The sequence below is a fragment of the Leptonychotes weddellii genome, chromosome 2, assembly GCF_054177405.1.
Source record: "Leptonychotes weddellii isolate Sample4059 chromosome 2, ASM5417740v2, whole genome shotgun sequence".
Taxonomy (NCBI): Eukaryota; Metazoa; Chordata; class Mammalia; order Carnivora; family Phocidae; genus Leptonychotes; species Leptonychotes weddellii.
The window spans coordinates 106,709,999-106,717,572 of NC_138370.1; positions in this window are offsets into that span (position 1 = coordinate 106,709,999).

The following is a 7,574-nucleotide window of genomic DNA, read 5'->3' on the forward strand; positions in this document are numbered from 1 at the left end:
ATGAGTCTCTTGTAGGCAGCATGTAGATGAATCTTGTTTTTTTTTTTTTTTTTATCCATTCTGTCTCCCTATGTCTTTTTTCCCCAAAGATTTTACTTATTTATTTATTTTAGAAAGAGAGAGAGCACATGTGCTTGAGTTGGGGGGGAGAGGGAGAGAGAGAAGGAGAGGGAGAGAATCTCATGCTTACTCCAGCTGAGTTCTGAGCCCACTACAGGGCTCAGTTTCACCACCCTAAGATCATGACTTGAGCTGAAACCAGGAGTTCAAGTCTTAACCAACTGAGCCACCCAGGCACTCTTTTGATTGGAACATTTATTCTATTTACATTTGAAGTAATTATTGATAGATATGTACTTATCTCCATTTTGTTACCTGTTTTATGATTGTTTTTGTAGTTTCTCTCTCTTCTCTTGCTTTCTTCTCTCACAGTTTGCTGGTATTCTTTAGTGATATACTTGGATTCCTGATTCCTTTCTCTTTCTTATTTACATATCTATTACTGATTTTTGATTTGTGGTTACCATTTGGTTAAATATAGCATCTTATACATATAGCAGTCTATATTAAGTTGATGGTTGGTTAAATTTGAACTTAGTCTAAAAGCACTAAATTTTTACTTCTCTCCTCCTCCATGTTTTAGGTATATGTTTAGGTATCATACTTTACATCCTTTTGTTTTGTGAATGACTTTACTGATTTTTATAGGTCTATTTAATTTTACTGCTTTTGTGCTTCCTACTTTTCTTACTCTTGCTTATGGTCTACCTTTCTACTCAAAAAAATCCCCTTTAACATTTCTTGTAAGGCTGGTTTACTGGCGATGAATTCCTTTAACTTTACCTGCCTGCTCCTTTGCTTTTGGAGAAGTCTCCCAAAGATTCCTTCTCCTCCAGTACTTGCTCTGAGATCAGTATATAAGTCTCCTTCCCTCATACTTCAGGTGTTTTTCAATCTGCTTCTTCTATGTTGTATCTCAGTGGGACCATTTGTTGTGCTGTCTCTTTAAGAGCAGGGACTCAGTCTCCTATAGCCCTCTGACTCTCTCAGAGCTAAGCCCAGTGATTTTTAAAGGTGTTAAGTCCCACTAATTATTAGAACTTGCCACTTTAGGTCCCTCTGGATTTCAAAGCTAAATGTTACGGGGATTCATCTTCTCAGTGCAGGTCTCCTGTGCCTAGGGTACCTATTGTGGAGTCTTCCTTTCCCTTCTCGGCACCCACATCCCACCCTCCCCCACACAGTCCCTTGGGTTTGTTTAGCTCTGGACCACTTCTCTTCCCTTCCTACCTTCTTCAGTGTGGCTTCTTCTCTACATTTCACTGTGGTGGATCTGTTCTGCCAGTCTTCAGGTCATTTTCTGGGTTATTTACAATGATGTAGTTGTTATCTAGGTGTATCCATGGGACAAGGTGAGCCTAGAATCTTATTAACTTGCCATCTTACCTGCAGGACCAACTTACTTCTTGAGTCCTGTGGCCAAAGGTCAGATATCATTACTGGTTGTAGATCACCAGAACAGCTACCACTATGTCCATGCTGTGGCCATTAATTTAGTTTCAGCAAAGTGATGCCATTTGCAACATTAAATTAATATTGCTAATAGGAAGGGAGTTGGTTTAATAATTTTATTTCTTAATATTTACAAATATTACTATTAAAGTTCTTAGAATAGGGACTGATTTATGTAGTGACTATAGAAGTTTTTGTTAAGTAAATATAAAATTCTATTTATAAATTGAGTTTAGGTTCTGAAGCAGACAGAAAATATAAACAGAGGGAGTTTAAACTTAGTTTCTGTATTTACAGTTTTAAAAAATAAGAAAAAATTTTCTTATTTGAGAATCTGTCAGAATTTTCCCCATTTAAAACAGTCTGCACAACAGGAAATTTTACAGATGCTCCACACAACTTATTTGGAGTCTGATTTAAAAATAGAAGTGATGGACTAGGAATCAGGAGATGTTATTTCAAGGCCCAGATGAACAAGTAATTAACTATGTGACTTACATCAAATTCACTTAACCACTGTATTCCACTTCCTCATTTGCAAATTGAGATTTGAACTAAATAATCTTTGAGGGAGGGGATCCCAAGATGTGGTCTATTGACCACCTGAATCAGCATAATCTGAGTTACTTAGTAAAAAAATTAAGTTCCTTTGCAAACATTCTGAATTAAAATTACAAGAGGCAAGGTTAGAAACTGCATTTTTAACTAATTCAATCTTATCCTGACTAATTTTTAAGAATTACTTCTCTGAAAACTATTGCAGATCCAAATTTATGTTTCTCATTTAATAGTTTACTATCCAGACTCCAGTTCAAAGTTTTCAAGGAAGAGCAATTTCCTACCTCAAGAGACAACCAATGAAATTTGGAGGCATTTCTAATTGTTCCATTGAGCCAAACAATTGTGTTTCTATAATTTATACCCTCTCAAAGCAGTTGAGAGTAGAAATTACAATAATGGTGGCAAAAGAATATTAACATAAGGATAGCGTGGCATTTTGAGCTCGGGGTGTTTATTGGAGACATTAATGCTTATTATCATTTTGGAATAGATATGTATAGACAGATATACATTATAAAGCCACTGCAAGTCATTGGACTATAAGAACAAAATCATGAATCCTTTCTAAAAGTAGAGCAGAATTTAAAGTCATCCGTATAGTGTGAGAGGAAAGGAATTTAACTACTAATGAAATGAGAGGTGCTAACATTTAGTGAATGCTTTTTGGTTGAATTCAGCTTTGTGATATAAGTTGTTTTTTAACCTATACAACATATAATACATCTTAAGACATTTATTCAAAATAATCAGGTGTGATATTTACCCCTTGATGTCAGCAAGAAATCTCCTGTATCTTAGATGAATTATGAAGTATTCTTGAGACATATTTTATCTCATAGAATTTGAAACTAAGAAGGAACATGGAGATTATTAATGTGCTATCAGTATACATTTTGAGTATCTTAGAAGTTTTTTTTTTTTATAAGTAACAGTATATGCCATTACTATCACTGTGGTCTTATTTTCATAACATTTCAGTGTTTCTTTATGTTCAAAATATAAAACCTGATGAATTTAAACCATACTATATATATTGTTTCAGGAAAAAAGAATTCTCAAGATGATAATGTTATATGTCTACATATTGTTTACTTATTTATACTTTCTATTTGTTTCAACTTTATTTTAGCAAGTATCATTCATGTCTCCAACAAGTTATTAATAACTGCTTCATTGTTGACCTTACAAAATCCAGTATTGTCCCTGATACATAAACTTATATTAGTGCAAGTATTTGCAAAATTGAATATTAATCAAGTCAGAAAAAAATGCTTATCAGTAGTAGTCAATTTAATAGGCTATCTATCCCTGCACAATTCAGAATCATGTGCACTACATGTAAACACAACTCCAAATTGTGTGTCGTTTCAGCAGGGAAAATTTCCTAGTGAAAGTTCTCTCCTCTAACCACCTGTGTAATTTCTTTCATCCCAAGGGAGAATAATTTGAAAGAATGACCTCCATTATCTGAAATGTCAACCACTCTGAAAGTTGTGTGCTTCCCACCTATTATTGCTAGGACTCCTGACCCATTGCAGATGTTAGAGGTCTTTAGATTATTTTGTAAACTTAGATTTGAATGTTTATAAATGCACTAGGAGATAAAAATGTTCTATGGCTGCATAATCCGTGGAAAAATAGTAGGATGGATCATCAATCCTAAAAGAGGGTTTTTTCTTTTCCCCTTCCATCTGTTTTTTCTCTGAAAACATTATCTGAGCCATGCCATTATGTACTGTGTTAGCTAATAAGATTTGTTTCTTACTATTGAAAATAGAATCCCTAAAGGTATTATCTAAGTCAAATCCAAGGCTTTATTTATTCTTCTAAATGAAAACACAAAACAAAACACATGTAATTTGGGTCACATTTCAAGTAATGGTATGATAACAGATTTTGCCTTTCATTCTAATAGAATGTGTATGACTTGGTGATATAATCATTGAAGGAGATGATTGCAAATACTAACCAAAATTATAAAACTAACCAGATTTTCTTTTTTTTTTTTTTTTAAAGATTTTATTTATTTATTAGAGAGAGAGCACATGAGAGGGGGGAGGGTCAGAGGGAGAAGCAGACCCCCCGCCGAGCAGGGAGCCCGATGCGGGACTCGATGCGGGACTCGATCCCGGGACTCCAGGATCATGACCTGAGCCGAAGGCAGTCGCTTAACCAACTGAGCCACCCAGACGCCCAAACTAACCAGATTTTCTAAGGAATGTAAGCTTTCCACAATTTTGTTTTGGTCATTAAACTGGAAAGTACTGGGTTTTTGAACCCCTAATGTAGCCCCTTCTCAAATACATCAAATCTAATGCTTTTTGATATTCTCAACTACAATATAGTAAACTTTATGGATTATATGTATACTACTATCGCTGCCTTCTAAAAATTATATCTTTATTTGAGAACCAAATAAAGCAATATTCCACTGAAAAAGTTGGCACATAAATACTCTCAGCAGGGTCTGAAGTAACATCCCATAACCAAACATAATTGCATTTCTTTAGCAAATTGCATGAATAGTTAGACTGTACAGGATTATTATAGTCTAAACATAACACCCCTTCTCATCAGTTCAGTATATAAACGTTTTGCCACCAACTGTGTTTGCCACAGTCTCACCAAAATACTTCGGATTTTTAGGAATTTTTTTATTCTAATTCTATGAATAATGGATTGTTGCAATATTCTATAAATCTTGGTCATCCATGAATAATGAATATGCCTCCAAGGAGGAACTTTGGCACTGGGGAGTCTGGATGCTTCTTGAATTCTATAAATAGTTGCACTTATCGGACTGCACCTAAACACAAGGGAATTAATTCTCTTTATACAATGTTCTCTGTATAATTTTATGAGCAATTTATCTTTGTCCTAGGATTCTGGTTCTTTTTGTTAAAGTGAAAGTTATTTTTTACATAAGAAACATTTGACTTGCCCTTGCATCTCTAGTGACTCTAGCACAGAGAAACAAAGTTCATTATTACAGTACAGAGTGAAAAGAAGCCCGGAAAGTTCAAATAAGTTAGACATGTTTCTATTGATTATCACACTACTGAGAGCAGAAAGGGATAGATAAAAGCTAGAAAGTTGGAATTAGTTTGAAATTATCTCTCTAAGGACTGAGCCCTTGGGACAAAGCAGTGGGTAAATTACAAGTTGCGTTTTAATAACCTTCAAGAACAAATCTATGGATGTGCTATATATTTGTATGTGTTCTAAAAAAAAACACAATTGTAGCTTTATTTATGTCCTGTTATTTAGAAATATTTAGTAGATATTCTAAGGAAAATTGCAAGAAAAGCCTCACAGTTGCCATAGTGGTATAGTCAATATGTTGTGAATACAGTGAACTATCCTTGTTTTGAAAAAGAAAGAAAATATGTAGCCTTGGTATTCCTATGAAACAGCACTGTCCATTAGAACTTTTTGTGTTGATGAAAATTTGGTAACTACTCACCACATGTTGGTATTGAGGATCTGAAATGTGGCTCATATGTATGAAAAACTGAGTTGTTAATTTAATTTGATTTCACTTAATTTAAGTTTACATGTAAATAGACATAGGTAGTTAGTGGCTACACTATTTGACAGTGTAAATATGGAATTTAAAAGGCATTAGACAGGTGAACTTTTTCCTACAATGTTGGTATTATGATCTGTTTGGATAGACTTATTTTTTTAAAGGTTTATTCATTTTTTGGAGAGAGAGAGAGAGTGAACGAGAGCAAGTACAAACAGCGGGAGGGGCAGAGAATATCTAGCAGTCTCCCCACTGAGCACAGAGTGTGACCTGGGGCTTGATCCCAGGACCATGAGATCATGACCTGAGCTGAAATCAAGAGTCGGACACTTAACTGCCTGAGCTACCCAGGTACCCCCCCCCCTTTTTAAAGATTTATTTATTAAGATAAACCTATTTTTAAAATAACAATTCTAATTAGTTTGCTGATACATGTTAGAAGAGATTAGAATATGGTTCGGGTGTCCAATCACAGTATTTAATTCATGTCATATTAAATAACAGGATTGAGGGGCTATGATGTGCTCCAGTGTAGATATAAATCTTAGTTATGTAAGTCTAAGCTACATCAGTGTTCCTCAAACTTGATAGTATGTAAGAATGGAGATAGAGAACTTACTAAAGTACAGAGATTCTTATATGATAGGACTAGGGTGGGACCCAAGCATTTGTATTTCTTCCAGCTCCAGGTGATGCTGCCAGTAGTGATTCATGGACAATAGTTTGATTAACCCTTGGTAGTTAGTGCAGTGGTCCTCAAAGTGCAGAACTTAGATCAGCACCTTCACCAGCAGAATTACATGGGAACTTGTCAGAAACACAAATTCTCAGGATTTACACCAGGCATATTAAATCAGAAAATCTAGGGATGGGCCTAAGAAGCTGGAAAGCATGTGACTGATTATATATTACTAATATAGTCAGGGCAGATGAAGTTTTATATATATATATATATATATTTTTTAATTTTATTTATTTATTTGACAGAGAGAAACATAGCGAGAGAGGGAACACAAGCAAGGGGAGTGGGAGAGGGAGAAGCAGGCTTCCTGCGGAGCAAGGAGCCCAATGCGGGGCTCGATCCCAGGACTCTGGGATCATGACCTGAGCTGAGGGCAGACGCTTAACGACTGAGCCACTCATGTGCCCCTGAAGTTATATTTTTTACTTTGATTCTACTGAAAATCAATCCATTACCTTACATGTATTTGATAAACTATGATTTAATATGCAGAAATAACCAGTATTTATAGAAAAAATCATGTTGTCATGATAAGATTTTGAGTTTTTTGATCTAATTTTTTCAATTTCATAAAATGCTTTTTAAAAAAAATATTTATTTATTTATTTTAGACAGAGGAAGAGAGCAGGGGAGGGAGGAGCAGAGAGAGAGGGAGAGAGAGTCTTCAGCAGACTCTGTGCTGAGGCTAGTGCCCAATGTGGGGCTCCATCTTACAACCTAAGATCACAATCTAAGCCAAAATGAAACGTTGGTTACTTAACCAACTACATAACCCAGAGGCCCCTCATAAAATGCTTTAAATATTAAATATGTACCATAAACTATGAACTGCTGAATTTTAATATGCACTACTTTATGATGTGTTTACATTAAAGATAGTAGTCTTCCAGGTGCTTTCCAGAAGACTTCAAAAGGATCTACTTAATTCTCTCTTCCTTATGCATTGTAGAAATTAAAACACTTGCATCTGGAGAATGCATAAATCTCAGAAAGATTTACTTAAGAGTGGTGACTGGATAGTTCCTCTACCCCATATCCTGCTTTGGTAAAAATGTGGGGAATCATGTACTCTCAGACAAAACTTATGAATATAAGTCAACAAGGACACTTTCAGGGTCAATTTGGCAGAATCTATTAAACTGAAAATGTTCTAGAAAATCACTTATACATATGCATGAGGAGGAATATGTTGTATGTAATGGCAAAAAGTTGCAAACAACCAAAATTTTTATC